The sequence below is a fragment of the Cetorhinus maximus genome, chromosome 11, assembly GCF_964194155.1.
Source record: "Cetorhinus maximus chromosome 11, sCetMax3.hap1.1, whole genome shotgun sequence".
Classification (NCBI taxonomy): Eukaryota; Metazoa; Chordata; class Chondrichthyes; order Lamniformes; family Cetorhinidae; genus Cetorhinus; species Cetorhinus maximus.
The window spans coordinates 45159413-45176521 of NC_135889.1; positions in this window are offsets into that span (position 1 = coordinate 45159413).

Here is a 17109-nt window from a genome sequence, read left to right on the forward strand (position 1 = left end):
ATCAAATCTATCAATTAAACTTAGTATATCCTAATTTCATATATCTGCTATTTTGAAAGTTCTTCCATTACCCTGCTGAAAAATGAGGACTGTAGAAAGGACTATGAGCAACTCACAACCACTGATGTGATTCTTATGAACTGAACTAACTGCTCAAACTAACTAGACACTAGAAAGTATAGAGATAAAAACAAAAAGCTACTGCAGATGCTGGAAATCCAAAACAAAAACAGAATTACCTGGAAAAACTCAGCAGGTCTGGCAGCATCGGTGGAGAAGAAAAGATTTGATGTTTCGAGTCCAACATGACCCTTCAACAGAACTGAAGTATAGTTAGGAGAGGGGTGAAATATAAGCTGGTTTAAGGTGGGGGGGCAGGGGGAGAGAAGTTGAGGGTGGGGTGGTTGTAGGGACAAGCAAGCAGTGATAGGAGCAGATAATAAAAAGATGTCACAGACAAAAGGATCAAAGAGGTATTGAAGGTGGTGATATTATCTAAGAAAAGTGCTAATTAAGAATGGATGGCAGGACACTCAAGGTACAGCTCTAGTGGGGGTGGGGTGGAAAGACTAACAAGGTATTAGTTGTAGATTTAAAAATAATGGAAATAGGTGGGAAAAGAAGAATCTATATAAATTATTGAAAAAAAAACAAAAGAAAAGGGAGGGGGAAGAAACGGGGTGGGGATGGGGGGAGGGGGAGATTAAGATCTAAAGTTGTTGAATTCAATATTCAGCCCGGAAGGCTGTAAAGTGCCTAGTCGGAAGATGAGGTGCTGTTCCTCCAGTTCACTGGAACAGTGCAGCAAGCCAAGGACAGACATGTGGGCAAGAGAGCAGGGTGGAGTGTTAAAATGGCAAGCGACAGGGAGGTTTGGGTCTTTCTTGCGGACAGACCGCAGGTGTTCTGCAAAGCGGTCGCCCAGTTTGCGTTTGGTCTCTCCAATGTAGAGGAGACCGCATTGGGAGCAACGAATGCAGTAGACTAAGTTAGGGGAAATGCAAGTGAAATGCTGCTTCACTTGAAAGGAGTGTTTGGGCCCTTGGACGGTGAGGAGAGAGGAAGTGAAGGGGCAGGTGTTGCATCTTCTGCGTGGGCATGGGGAGGTGCCATAGGTGGGGGTTGAGGAGTAGGGGGTGATGGAGGAGTGGACCAGGGTGTCCCGGAGGGAACGATCCCTACGCAATGCCGCCGGGGGGGGTGAAGGGAAGATGTGTTTGGTGGTGGCATCATGCTGGAGTTGGCGGAAATGGCGGAGGATGATCCTTTGAATGCGGAGGCTGGTGGGGTGATAAGTGAGGACAAGGGGGACCCTATCATGTTTCTGGGAGGGAGGAGAAGGCGTGAGGGCGGATGCGTGGGAGATGGGCTTTCACAGCCATATTTCCTTTCTCAGTGACTGTCTCCGTCTCTGACTCACCCCACGTGGATTTCAACTGAAATTCCATCCCTCTTGTTTCGAACCCACCCAGGATTACAGGTATCTCTGGGACATAAAACGTTTCTCGGACTGCTGTTCCCATCGCATTCTGAGATCCACACTCGGTGCCATGCGCCGCCATATGAACACACTCGACCTCTCGCTCCAGCAGCACCGCCGCACCCTTTTTCAAAGCTGCGCGTGCCCCCAGTTTCATTTTATTCTTCGCCTCATCCGTCGCCTCAACAAGAAACTTTTTCTCTTTCTCTCAAGTGCTAAGGAACGCAAGCTCCAACAACTCATCGACACCAACACCCATCTGGGACCCTCCACCCCTGCTTGCCCCTCTGTCCCCACCCCATCTTCCAATCCCAGCCCCAGCCGCGTATTGACTATACCCCCTGACCTTCCCCTCTCCGATGCTGAACGTTCAGTGCTCAGCAAAGGACTTAGTTTCATACCCTTACGCCCTCATCTCAATGAATTTCGGGCTCGGCATGATGCTGAACTCTTCTTCCGCCGTCTTCGTATCCGTGCTCACTTCTTTGGGCAGGAGTCCTCTCCCCGTTCAATGGATCCTTTTACCCACCTCCAATATTCTCCCTCCACCTGGACCCCTCCCTCTGGATTCTTACCTTCTCTTGATCTTTTCATTGAGAACTGTCGGCGTGACATTAGCCGTCTCAATTTCTCTGCTCCTCTCACCCATTCTAATCTGTCTCTCTCTGAACTTACTGCACTCCGTTCTCTCAGGTCCAACACCAACATTGTCATCAAACCCGCTGACAAGGGTGGTGCTGTTGTTGTTTGGCGCACTGACCTCTACCTCGCGGAGGCTGAGCGTCAACTCGCAGACACTTCCTCCTACCTCTCCCTGGACCATGACCCCACCACAGAACATCAAGCCATTGTTTCCTGGACTGTCACTGACCTCATCTCCTCTGGAGATCTTCCTCCCACAGCTTCCAACCTGATAGTCGCCCAACCTCGGACGGCCCGCTTCTACCTCCTACCCAAAATCCACAAACAGAACTGTCCTGGCAGACCGATCATGTCAGCCTGTTCCTGCCCCACGGAACTCATTTCTCGTTATCTTGACTCCCTTCTCTCTCCCCTTGTCCAGTCCCTTCCCACCTACATCCGTGATTCCTCTGACACCTTACGTCACATCAACAATTTCCAGTTACCTGGCCCCAACCGTTTCCTCTTCACCATGGATGTCCAATCCCTCTACACCTCCATCCCCCACCAGGATGGTCTGAGGGCCCTTAGCTTCTTCCTTGAACAGAGGCCCGAACAATCCCCATCCACCACTACTCTCCTCCGTCTGGCTGAACTTGTTCTCACACTGAACAATTTCTCCTTTAACTCCTCTCACTTCCTCCAAATAAAAGGTGTGGCTATGGGTACCCGCATGGGCCCCAGCTATGCCTGTCTCTTTATGGGGTATGTGGAACATTCCTTGTTCCAGTCCTACTCCGGCCTCCTCCCACAACTCTTTCTCCGGTACATCGATGATTACTTCGGTGCTGCTTCATGCTCTTGTCGGGACCTGGAAAAATTTATTAATTTTGCTTCCAATCTCCACCCCTCCATCATTTTCACATGGTCCATCTCTGACACTTCTCTTCCCTTCCTTGACCTCTCTGTCTCAATTTCTGATAGACTGTCCACCAATATCCATTACAAGCCTATCGACTCCCACAGCTACCTCGACTACAGCTCCTCACACCCCGCTTCCTTTAAGGACTCCATCCCATTCTCTCAGTTCCTTCGCCTCCGTCGCATCTGTTCTGATGACGCTACCTTCAAAAACAGCTCCTCTGACATGTCCTCCTTCTTCCTTAACCGAGGTTTTCCACCCACGGTCATTGACAGGGCCCTCAACCGTGTCCGGCCCATCTCCCGCGCATCCGCCCTCACGCCTTCTCCTCCCTCCCAGAAACATGATAGGGTCCCCCTTGTCCTCACTTATCACCCCACCAGCCTCCGCATTCAAAGGATCATCCTCCGCCATTTCCGCCAACTCCAGCATGATGCCACCACCAAACACATCTTCCCTTCACCCCCCCGGCGGCATTGCGTAGGGATCGTTCCCTCCGGGACACCCTGGTCCACTCCTCCATCACCCCCTACTCCTCAACCCCCACCTATGGCACCTCCCCATGCCCACGCAGAAGATGCAACACCTGCCCCTTCACTTCCTCTCTCCTCACCGTCCAAGGGCCCAAACACTCCTTTCAAGTGAAGCAGCATTTCACTTGCATTTCCCCTAACTTAGTCTACTGCATTCGTTGCTCCCAATGCGGTCTCCTCTACATTGGAGAGACCAAACGCAAACTGGGCGACCGCTTTGCAGAACACCTGCGGTCTGTCCGCAAGAAAGACCCAAACCTCCGTGTCGCTTGCCATTTTAACACTCCACCCTGCTCTCTTGCCCACATGTCTGTCCTTGGCTTGCTGCACTGTTCCAGTGAAGCCCAACGCAAACTGGAGGAACAGCACCTCATCTTCCGACTAGGCACTTTACAGCCTTCCGGGCTGAATATTGAATTCAACAACTTTAGATCTTAAACTCCCCCTCCCCCCATCCCCACCCCGTTTCTTCCCCCTCCCTTTTCTTTTGTTTTTTTTTCAATAATTTATATAGATTCTTCTTTTCCCACCTATTTCCATTATTTTTAAATCTACAACTAATACCTTGTTAGTCTTTCCACCCCACCCCCACTAGAGCTGTACCTTGAGTGTCCTGCCATCCATTCTTAATTAGCACTTTTCTTAGATAATATCACCACCTTCAATACCTCTTTGATCCTTTTGTCTGTGACATCTTTTTATTATCTGCTCCTATCACTGCTTGCTTGTCCCTACAACCACCCCACCCTCAACTTCTCTCCCCCTGCCCCCCCACCTTAAACCAGCTTATATTTCACCCCTCTCCTAACTATACTTCAGTTCTGTTGAAGGGTCATGTTGGACTCGAAACGTCAACTCTATTCTTCTCCACCGATGCTGCTAGACCTGCTGAGTTTTTCCAGGTAATTCTGTTTTTGTACTAGAAAGTATAGACCAGCTCTCCTTAAAGCTGTACTGAGTAATAATAGAACCTAATGTCGTCCTAATTCATACATACCAGAAGATTATAGATTTGATTCTCCATGCTGTGCTGAGTTATTGGATCTTAGCCAGCACAGCTTTCTACCACCCAACCTGCCGACCTGGCTGAGAGCAAAGGGAACATGTCAGTCCTGATTATCATCCAGTGCTGGGATAAGTGCATGCTGCTTGAGAAAAGATTCGACCATCACTGTGATCGGCAACTTGGGTTCAGAACTGTTCCCCAGCAAGGGTTGGTGTTCCCGGGAAAAAAAAATTTGGAAGAAAGTCAAAGCAAGGAGTTCACAATTATTTGTATTGCTTCAAATTGCTTTTTCCCCTAAAAGTGACATAAAGGTATTTTGGTCTCAAAATCATATCAGTTTCAATGCAAGCCTAATTTAGTGAACAAATATTCCCATAATGAGCTTTAATTTGACAGCTGTTTACACAGATTTATTAAAGTCAATGGGAATCAGGGAGGAAACTCTCCACTTGTTGGAGTGAAACCTCGGACAAAGGAATGTTATGGTTCATGGAGGCCAAACATCTCAGGCCCAGTACATTGCTGTAGGATTCCTCAGGGTCCTAGGTCCAACCATTTTCAGCTGCTTCAATGACCTTCCTGCCAACATGAGGTCAGAAGTGGGGGTGTTCACTGATGACTGCACAGTGTTCAGTACCATTTGCAACTCCTCTGATCCTGAAGCAGCCTGCCTGCATGCAACAAGATGTGGACAATATTCAGGCTTGGGCTGATAAGTATGCTTTATTTGCCTGAAAAATACATTTTTCCTTCTTTAGGTGCACTCCTCCTTCTAAAAATTGTTTCAGGACTTCCTTCAGATTAGCCAAATGTTCCGTTTCCATGAATCCAGTTATTAGTACATCGTCTAGGTAGACTGCAACTTGAGGCAGTCCTTATAGCAAGCTCTCCAGCATCCTCTGGAAAATGGCACAGGCCGAAGAAACACTGAAGGGCAGATATGTGTATTGATATAACCTTTTGTGGATGTTTATGGTCATAAATTCTTTGGATGCACCATCCAGTTCCAGTTGCTGATATGCAACTTGTCCAACCTGTCCAATTTGGCTGCTTTGTTGACAGTTAGCTTATAGTCCCCACAGATCCAAACGTCTGACCTGGTTTTAGGACAGGGACTATGGGTGCTCCCCATTCTGAGAACTGAACCGCTTTTATGACACCCAGCTTCTCTAGCTGGTTCATCTCAGTGTCAACCTTCTCTCTCAGAGCATATGGAACCGTTCTTGCTCTCAAGAAGCGAGGAGTTGCTTCTGAGTCCACGTAAATCTTGGCCTGTAGGCCTTTGATTTTCCCCAGTTCATCCCGGAAGACGGTATCATTTTTTAGCAGCTCCGGCAGTCCTCCTACTCGCAACTGGAAGATTTCAGACCAGTTTAATTTAATCTCTTTCAACCAAGCTTGGTTCTTCGCCTTCTACCACCATCACTGGTAGTTGCGTTGTTTGATGTCTATAATAAACAGGTACACTGGTAATACCCTTTACTTGGATTTATTTGCCTGTATATGTTTTCAATTTGGCAGAACACCTTTATTTAAATATCTGAAAGGGTGCTCTCCTACTACAGTGCTAGGAGCACCAGTGTCTACTTCCATTTTTAAGGGTTTTCCATTCACCTGTGAAGTGACAGCGATTGACTCTGTCTTCCCTACTTTCATGTTGAATAAGGACTAAATCTCAGAATTGTTTGTTGCTGGTTCTTCCACATTCTATATTCTATATTTCATCTGACTTCATTTGTTGCTTGCAAGCTTGTTTTAATCTCACTTTACAATGTTTCAATATGTGCCCTCTTTTGTGACAAAAATAGCACTCCACCTCTTTAAATTGGCAACCTTTAGGAGTATGGTTATTTTCACGTTGATAACAATTCGTTTTTGAACTTGCTGCTGAGCTGTTTCCTCTAAATTTTCAGGTAGTGGAGCTGTTTCCCGCTTTGTGGCGGAGTCCCGTCTTTTCACGCCACTTTTGGCTGTCCGTTCCCGCACAACTAGGAAAATGGCGCTATTTTGTGCACCTTGGATCACTTGAATGCCTTACAGCTATCCAACGCAAGTGATATTTCTAATGCTTTCTTAAAATCAAGATCCACTTCAACCAACAATCTTTGCTGAAAAGCATCATCTTGCACGCCACAGACCAAATGATCCCTGAGCATATTATTCAGGGTTTCATTGAAATCACAATATTCCATTAATTGTTTTAATTTCACCATGTAGGTAGCAATGGTCTCCTCTGGGGCTCTATTCCGTGAGTTGAACCTGAACCTCTGTATTGTGACTGAGGGCTTAGGTTGAAAATGTCCCTTAATGAGGTCTACCAATTCACTGAAGGTCTTTGAATCAGAGGCACTGGGGGCTATGAAGCTTCAAATTAAACTATAGATCTTGCTCCCACAAATACTTAGGAGAATCACTCTCCTCTTTTCCTCTGCCGTGATTTCGTTAGCTTGAAAGTAGAACCCAAGACAGTTTATATATTGAGACCAGTCATTTGTGGCTGGCTCAAAGGGATCGATTCTGCCAAACTGTGGCATCTTGGATGAGTATATCTCCCTTTCTTTTTAATTATCTTAGATACTCACAATCATTGGGCGAGGGACAGGACCAGATCTGATCTTTCCTCATCACCAGCTTGCTATAGAGCTGATTTTCCAGGCAACTTGTCTTGGTGGAAACATTGAACTTTATTTACAAACTTTATTTACAGCAGCAACAGCTACATGTGTGCATTTAACTGTACAATTAAAGAAGAACTCCCTCCTAGAGGTTCCCCATGTTGCAAACTGATTGGTTTACATAGATTATGTGTTCTTAGAACACAGGGTTATTCTTAAAGCCACAGTCCTATATTTATCAAAACTATAATGCTACAGTCATAAACTAGGAAGTCATCCAAAACGGTCAACTGGGTTCGTTGCTCATAATATTTGCGGATAAGATGATTAGTAGGGTTGTATTTGGACCATCCTTGGAGACAGAACTCCTGAACTTGAATGCATTCGGCATCTTCTTTTTGGGCACGTCAAACATTCTGGAGCTTCATGGCCTATATGGGCAATAGGCTCATGATGATAGAGAAAAATGCTTTTACTTCCAACATCAATATAGAATTGAGGACGACAGCATGTTTGATTGGGGCTCTGGAGAGAGCATTGGCCATGAAATGTGACTTGCCTGGAACGTAGATGGCCATATATTGGTATCGCATCAACTGGAGGCAAAATCGTTGAAAACGGACAGGCATCATAACAATCTCCATGGAATTGAGGAGTGTAATGAGAGGCTTGTGGTCTGTTTCCACCTGGCAAGGTAGCCCTATCGGGTAATCAGAAAAGCACTCAACATCCTCCATATAACCACCAGTGTCTCTTTCTCAATAGTGACATACCTTTGTTTAATTTCCGTGAGAGCTCTCAGAGCAAAATAGGCAGGTTTTCTATCACCGTTCTTTTGCAGCTGTGTGACAACACCGCTAAGGCCAGTGGAGGAAGGGAGGAAGGGTTTGCAGTGAGAACTGTAGGCAACATGGGGTTGTGGTGCGCCAGGACACCTGAGGAGACTAGGCAATCTTTAATGGATTGAAAGGCCTTGATTTGTTCCGTGCCCTGGAACCATTGTTGGCCCTTCTGCAGATCTCTCAATGGTTCTGTGAGTTTGGCCAAGTTAGGGATAAACTTTTCCACCTGGTTTACCATCCCCAGGAAACATTGAATACCGGCAATGCATGTTCGTTGGGAAAACTTTGTTTTCTGAGGATCAACTGTAATATCATGCCATTGGATGATGTGTCCCAGGAATTTTACATTGGCCCAGGCAAACACACACTTGTTGTTCAGCATGAGGCCTGCTTCCTGCAGGGCATGAGGACCTCTTTTACCCTATGTGCGGCTCTTGTAGTACCATGTTTGAGGATGTTGTGCATGTGGCAGATAACACCTTGTTTGCCTTCGAGGATTGTTGACATGGTATGTTGGAATATCTCAAGGGCAGACGAAATGCTGAAAGGGAGGTGGTTAAAGCAAAATCAACCAAAGGGTGTGATAAAGGTCATCAGGGGCCTAGATTTCTTGTCCAGAGATGTTTGCCAAAACCCGCTGTTTGCATAGAGCTTAGAAAAAAGGACGCTATTGGCGAGCTTGTCCAAATGTCGTCTACCGATGCTATAGCGTGGGCTTCCTACTGCACAGCTTTGTTAAGCTGTAAAAGATCCACACAAAGCTGAAAGTGACCATTAGGCTTGGGAACAATGACCAAATTAGAGCATCAGCAGGTTGGTTGTGTGACCGGGGAAATAACTCCCTTGTGTAACATACATTCAAGTTCCTCCTTAACCTTCGGCAATAGGAGTTGTCGCACCCTTCTAGGGATGAACAGACATACTGGTATGGTGTCTTGGAGCAGAGAAATATGATATTCAGTTTTCAGCTTCCCCAGCCCTTGGCTGGGATTTTCCAGCCCCAAGTGCGGCGGTTTTAATGGCAGGAGGGGGCTGAAAAATCAATTTTTCATGCCGATGGAAATGTGCACTCCTGCCCGACGTGGCAGGTCACCACTCCCACCAGAGGTCGTCATGAAGCTGTTTTGCATCCCATTCATGTAATGCAGATAAAGGCCTGACTGAATTGTTCCCCCATGTCACCAACGGGATATCACATCAGTCTGGAACATATCCAGATCAACATGGTGTGGACATGTCCATTGGAAGAAGGCCTGAGCCAGCTTTCAGCAATCATTAGATGGAGGACCCCAGCAACCGTGGACCCTGGAACATTACATGCAGTAGTGGGCAGGTGGAACATCAACAATGTGGATCTTCACGCTGCGGGAGCTTCCAGGAGGTGGATTTTCTCACTGCAGATGGACGGCTACATGAGGCACTGTTGGGCAGTGATGATCCGTACTGGGTGGTGGGGGTGGGGGGTGGGGAGGGGTGGGGGGGGGTGGGATTAGATGGGGGTGGAGAGGAATGAAGAGGTGGGGCGGATGTGGAGGTCTAGGTGGGGGCAGGGGAGTTTGGGGGTGGTAAGGGAAAGAGGGAGATGCTGTGGGGGTCATGGAATGGGTGACCTGGTATGGAGGTGGAGGGTGGGAAGGACTCTGGTGAAGTGTGGTTGGGGTGGCAGGTACTGGGGGGGAAGAGGGGAAAGTGGTTCAGAGGGAGAGGTCCGTGGTGTCAACTGATGAGTCCTCCGGGAATTGTTGATAAGGAAGGTTTGGTGAGGGTTAAAGGGTGCAGTGAGAGCCGGTAGGGTGTGAGGGTGAAGGTCCTGTGATGGCAGATGAAAGGACGCTGAGGTTTGTTGGAGGGGACATGGAAGTAAAACTGGAATCTAAGTAGGCAGGATGAGGGGCGGCACGTCTATTGTCACGGGGGTGGGCTCCTCAGAATGTAGGAGATGTGGACATTCACCTGCATAGGATGGAGGGTGATTGGGTAGGGTTATTGGGTCACTGTGGGGAAGTCTAAGGTCAAACCAGGAGGGTCAATGGTTATGGGGAGGAGGGTGTGGGTCATGGGGTGAGGTTGGAAGGTGTTGAACTCTACCTGAAAAGTCACACGCAGCGTGGCTGCTTGCAACTATGTAGAGCCTCAAGGTGGAGATCTCAAGATGCTGCATGGGAGTTGGTTCAGCGGGTGTGGGCAGAGCAGCAGGTCAGCTCAACTGGACAACTGAAGGGGAACTCCAGCAGGTAGTACTGACAATGCTAAGGCATTTCAACAGATGAGAGTATGAAGGGCAAAGCCTCAGCATGCATGGGAGTCTTCTTGCACATGGCTCTCAAGGACCCTGGCAAAGATTCTTGCCTCACTGCACATGCATGATTCCAGGGGACATAGACGCAGCCTGGGGTATCCCCCGGAAGGTGAAGGCGGAGGGGGGCATTGGTGGGGGAGTGCAAAGGCTCAATGACTCTGAATCGCAAATAAGCCACATCAGACCTCATTAAGGTGGGATTCAGAAGGGCCAGATGCCCTCAGAGAGTCCTGAGTGGTGGCCCTATATGTGTCCAATAGCTGCTCCTCCTCCCTTTGAGTACCCGAGGGCCACTGCCTGACTCCTTGGAAAGAAGGGGCTCCTGGAGGGAGGTCAAGGTTCTCTATTCCTCTCTTGCGTAGCCAATGCAAAAGCTCACCCATAGCTACAGCAGTGGAGTGCAGGTCTGCACGCATCTCTGCAGAAACTGGGCATTCTGCTGGACCAGGTTCTCCATGGTATCCACCACCCTTCCCATGGAGACCGTGATGCACGCACCTGTCAGCACTACTTCATCAGTCAGCAGGTGGACAGACTCCTCTACCTCATGTGCCACTCTGTGGAGGCTACTGACTCCTCTGCCTGATGTTCCTCTGCCTTTCGTAGCATCCCCAGCATATTGGGCAGGGCCGATCCCAGAGGCTCGTCATCCAACTTCGATGTCGCAAATGCCACTTCCCCCAGCAATCCTCTGAGTACCGGTGACACTTGGCTGACCCTGCCTCCTCCTTCTGCGGACGTGTGTCTGTGGGGGGACTACCAAAATGTGTGACCCTGCCTGAACTAGTCCTAGTACCCACTGAGGTGTGTGTCTCTGTGCTGGTGAAGGGTGCAAGTGACTGCTGTGACGGGTCTACAGGTGCACTTTCTTCCTCCTCCACAATATCCTTGGTTCTCTGTGGGCTGGAGGACCTGCTGACAGGGCTTCCTCTTCTGGCCTTCACCTCTTCTTGCTGGCACTGGTAAGTGAGAGAGCAGAGAGCGAGCGACTGCATGAGCTGCCTTCAACATGGAGAAGTGCATGACACTTAGGTGTCTATGTGACTACTCACTGGACCCTCACTGGATGGAGGCTGCCCACCGACCTCTCCATCTGAGCAGGCTTGGTCTGATTCCTCCCCAGCCAGTTTGGCTGCCCGCTCCTCGAAGTCAGTAAGCCCCTTGAAGTTAGGCCAGCCCCCTCCCATCTTCTGTCTCTCTCTTGACTGTTGTGCCCCAACTTATCCTGTGCAAAGAGAGAAGATGGAGTTGAGAGCAATTTGGGTTTCATGTACCTTTTTCATGCTTCCAGTCTTACAAATAGCCCACTGGATTGTGTGCCATATGATTGATGCACTACAGGTTGTCCACAAGGGTTCTGGGGTAGCACCCTCCAGAGCAGTGAGCCCATGCAGATAGAAGGATAAGGTTCACAGAGGCATGTTATTAGCGGTGCTTGCTGGTGCCCTCAATGCCCTTCCCCTCACCCCTCCCAAGACAGCATCTGAGCTCTCTGTGTGGAAGGCTCAAGGACCACAGTGGCTTTTCCATCGGCAGACTAGATGGACTGCAGTGAGGCTATGAGGCATCACCTTATCACGTTGAGTAGCTCTTCAATGCATGGGCTGTACAGATAGTGCCTTTGCTAATGAGGCCCATGTCCCCTCCACCATTTAGTGAGGTGAATGTGAGCAGTTGAGAGTTCACTTACCCTGGCGACGCAGATGAAGTCATTCATCTCTTTCCAGCACTGCAGGGCAGTCCTCAGGCAGTCACTGACCACCCTGGCAACTTCCTCCCATGCAGGGTTGGTCACTCGGCTCATTCTCCTCCTTCCATCCTTGGGGTACAGGATGCCTCTCCTGGCCTTCACTGCATTGAACAGTACTTTGAGGGAAGCATCATTGAATTTGGGGCCGGAGCTCCACAGGATCAATGAGCCGTCTCCAATTTCAATGGGTACACAACAAAGACGTTGATTTCCGGGTGCCTTTTAAATATGGTGCCTGGAGATGATGGTGGGGCACGTATCATCCAGGCCACCCCACTGCAAAATATGTTGGGAAACCTCTCACTACATAATTAATTAGGCCAGCATCGCACAATTTGGCCTCTGCAGTGGGAAACTCTCCTGGTTCCTGCCTCCGCCATGGGACTTAGGCCTGGAATCGAAAATCCCACCCCTTGAAAAAGTTTGGAAATTCTTGCCGGAAGGGTGACAATACCAGTGCAGATATCCCTGTGTCTGTGTCAGATTTGAAGCCTGTTAGGAACCCTATGACCTCTAAATTGACAGACCAGGAGGCATGGGAATGCTGGTGAACTTTGCCTAGGAAGTATGAGAAAGGGGCTAATTTCTGCTGGTGTCATCATGTGCCCCATTTGTTGAAGACTCTAACCAAGCAGAAATGCTGGAAATGTCCTATCCTATGGCATCTTAAACACTCATGTCCCCTGGTGGGCAATCCTGCCATTTGTGCTGTTATTGTGTACCAGAGAGAAGGCATTTCAAAATGAAGTCAGTGCCACATCATCATGTGCCCCGTAGATTAGTATATCCATTCTGTTAACCTTTTATACTACACCTATTGTTATGATCCCAGCTGATGTTACTACTGGAAACGCCAGATCTCAGGGTGGAACCTGGCTTGATAGATCCTAACTTTTATTTTTTATTTAGAATACATAGAGGGTGGCTACTGAACAGAATCACAGGAGTCAGCTCATGAACTTTTAACAAAAGAACAAAACATTTATTAAACAAGAAAAGATGAACACTACTTCTTCACCTACACCAATACCTTTACAGATGTATTCAGATTCATAAGGATAACATAAGTTACAGAAGTTATCTTATACTTTAATGTTCCCAGTAAGTACACAGTCCATGTAAACCAACAGCTGACTTGTAGTCAGGCACTCCACACTCTGAAACCAAGTGACAGGTGCCACCCCAAACAGATGCTATGGATCTCTCATCAACTCCCCATAGGCACTTGTCACACTGTGAGCCAACTGGTCTCTGTGAACTCCACCTTTAACACATGGGGTTTCCAATTTTCACTCTTGAAGAACTCGCTTTGGAATCTTCTCCCAAACCGACGCTTTCTCTCAGAAGCCTTCCACAAGGGTCCACCTCCAGGGTTTCGAACTCTCCTTTCGATATTCCTCTCCCCTGGATCGCCACGTGCATTCAAGTTTCCTTCCACACTTTCTCTCTCACTGATTCAGCCATGTCAACAGAACACCATTGCTTCACATGCCCATAGAAAAGAGTTACAGACCTTCAGCTGTCTCTTTGGACCATCCGGCTTCTCGCTTTAAATCTGCTTCCTGCAGCTTTCTTCTCTTTAAGCCTGAAGCTTGGAGCCCTCCTCTCTGCTCCTTACTTTCACTTCCACATAACAGGACTTTTTCCAGACTCATGTTCTTCCTTTGACTAGAAGGTTTTCTTGGGACCTTTCCTTTCCATCTCACTCCTTGGCCTTGGAACCTTTCAGTTCTTTTGGGTAATCTGCTCTCTTTCTGCAGTTCTCCCTCCCAGTATCCAGCCTCTCTGGAATCCTGGCTTCAACTTCAGTTTGCGACTTGCTTTCTGTCCCCCTGCTGCCCAGTCTCTTTGGCAGCTGCTTCCAACTAATTCAAACTGTTTTCTCTTAGCTTTTTCTGTCTGTGTGTTTGTGTATGTGTGTGTGTGTGTGTATGTGTGGGGTGGGACCTCCCTCTCTGGACTCCTGTTGCTAGGCAACAGCACAGTTTTGTTTACCTTGTGTTTGTTTTACTACCCTCAAGAGTTGTAAAAATGTCATTAGAAATGCAGGTATACAAACAGAGCTTTAGACTCTGTCTGTACTCAAAAATGAAACTAGATCCCAGGTTTCATCTTTTAACCCACAAATAGAAAAAAATAAATTAAGCTTAAAGCTATACCTTATTCCTAACACACCCAAAGCCACATATAATTTACTTAAACTATCTCTATTTCCTAACACTATCCTAATTCAATATTCATGTGTATAGTTCCTAAAAATAACCAAGGATAGAAATCAAGGGCAGGAAACCTGACTGACATCTCCTTGGGACACTCATGCCAGTAAGGGTCATTAAAGGAGACTTTTCCTGACTTTCATCATAAATTCCCATTTGTAAGGGGGTGTAGTGGATTGGTAAAACTAATTTCTTTTCAAATTTTCCACTAAAACCCCTGAGAGTTCCAGTTGGTTTCTTTCTTAAAATTGTCTTCAGCAATGCTAACATATTACAGCTGAATGTCAAAATGCACTTTATGCATTTGGATCTCTTGGTCTGATTTCTACACAATAGAAATTATTTTCTACACCCTTTCTTACTGTGTGATTGCAATTGCTCTAATATTTGAATGATACCCTGCATCCAATCAGATTGGTTGATGCCAAGTAAATTTGAAGACTGAGTCATCTGTATCTGGAGAGATCACAGATAAAATTATAAACACTGTTTGACTGTCATACATTTTCTGTTATTATGACCCCTGGCCACTTTATTTCCTCCTTTCGCTGTAATGTTATAGAATTCTGCTGTAGAGGTGGCCATATTTAAATCCCTTCAATAAATAGTTTAAGGTGGTCAAATAGCCCTTTGAAATTGGTGTCTTGTGATCTTTGTAAGTAATTACAGTTATCGTTTAACTTAACCATTCCTTTTTATTAGATTTTGCTCAATTTTAATGATATATAAAAATATATTATTTTAATCCACCTGAGATTTTTGGAGTTCACATTTTTCTCCTTGGTTTTTATCTGTTTTTTAATAAACTGAACCTGAAGAAACTCAGGGTTTGAACTAGCAATGAAAGGTGATTTTAATAATCTTAATGGACAAATGATGTGATGTTTTCATGAAGCAATTTAATAAAAATTACGTATTAAGTTGAGGTGTCTTGTGAGAATTTATTAAGCTGCTTAAAATTTTGTTAAACCTTAGGCTAGAAATTACTGTGTGAAAATATAATGAAGAATAGTCAGCGTCGATTTCAAAAGGGGAGGTCATACTTGACCAATCTCATTGAATTCTTTGAAGAACTAACAGAAAGGGTGAACAAGAGTAATGTAGTAGATGTAAAATATTTGGATTTTTAAGAGGCCTTTAATAAGGTACTGCCTGTTAGACAAGGGGTCAAGTAGCAGAATGAATAGCAAGCTGACAACAAACAGAAAACAGAATAGGGGTTAAGGGTAGTTATTCAGACTGACAAAAGGTGGTAAGTGACATTCCACATGGATTGGTGCTGTGTGCACTGTTAATCACCATGTACATAAACAATATGGATTCAACAATCAGAAATAAAACTTTGTAGGTGACAACAAATTGGAGTGTATAGTTAATACTGGTGAAGACTGCAACAAAATACAAGAAGACATTAATGTATTTCCAGAATGGACATGTAAATGGCAAACTAATTTTAATCTACATCAGTGTGGGGTGGTGCATTTTGATAGGAGGACAAATACTGCTTGAAGTAAATCTAACTATGGTAGAGGTGTAAAAGAGTCCTGGGGTAGAGATACACAAATCACTAAGAGCAGTGAAAGGTTAATAAAGCCATTAAACAAAAGCACTGGCATTAATTTCTAGAGGGATAAAATTGAAAAGCATACATGTTATGTGAAACTCATATAAAACCTTGGTTAGACCACATGTAAAGTATTGTGCACCATTCCGGTCTCCATATTATCTATCAAAAAATAGAGGCACTGGAGAAGTTGAAAGAGATATTTACAAGGATGATAGCAGAACTGGTTTGTTGCACCTATCAGGAAAGATTGAACAGGCTGGATAAGAGAAGGCTGAGGGGTGATCTGATAGAGGCCTTTAAGATTATGAAAGAAACTGATAAGGTCAATGAGGAAAAAATGTTTTTACTTGTGGGGGAAACCAAAATACACGCCATAAACATAAGTTAGTCACTAATAAATCCAATAGGGAATTCAGGAGAAATTTCTTCACCCAGAGAGTTGTTAGAATGTGGAACTTGCTACCACAAGGAGTAGTTGAGGTGAACAGCAGAGATGCATTTAAGAGAAAGCTATATAAACACATGAGAGGGGAAATAAATACTTGTAGAAAGCTATTTATAGTTGGATGAAGTGGAATGGGAGGAGGAGCATAAATACTGGAATGGGATCAATTAGGTGTTATAGCCTGTTTCTGTGTTAAATATTATACATAATGCAATTCTATGTGGTGTAAAAGCACTCATAAAAGCAGTCATGAACACCTTAAACTTCAAATGCTAACATTTTGCTTCTATTTCAAGTAAGTAACTCTTGTGCCATAAAATAAACTATTCAGTGTTTAATTGCCAAAAAATATTACAGCTAATTTTCTCAATTTCTTTCCCTCTTGAGCACATTATTCATGCTGATATGGTTCCACAGGTCTCTCTGTTGTGTATTTCATCCTTGGCTGAGAAGGAAGCTAATGTGTCCACTTGTTTTTACAAATGTCAAGGTGAAAATAACTGATGAAGTTATGTGAAATCAAGTAACACTGACTCAATCCTTCCTGCCTGTGGGAAAACACCTGGCCCCCACGTGTCACTGCATTACCATAGCTGAGCTGAGATCAGTAACTCATTATGTGAAAGATCAGAGGCAACAAATCCTTTTCATTCCGCGGTACACTTGGACACATTGGGGGAAAAGTTCCATTAGACCCAATAACGTGCTGCTGGCTTATTAATATGAATACACATGCAGCCAATCACAAAAAGCACTGCTAACTGACTGCATGTTCAACAAGGGCCCCAGGTGCATGCATGGTTTGCATGACAC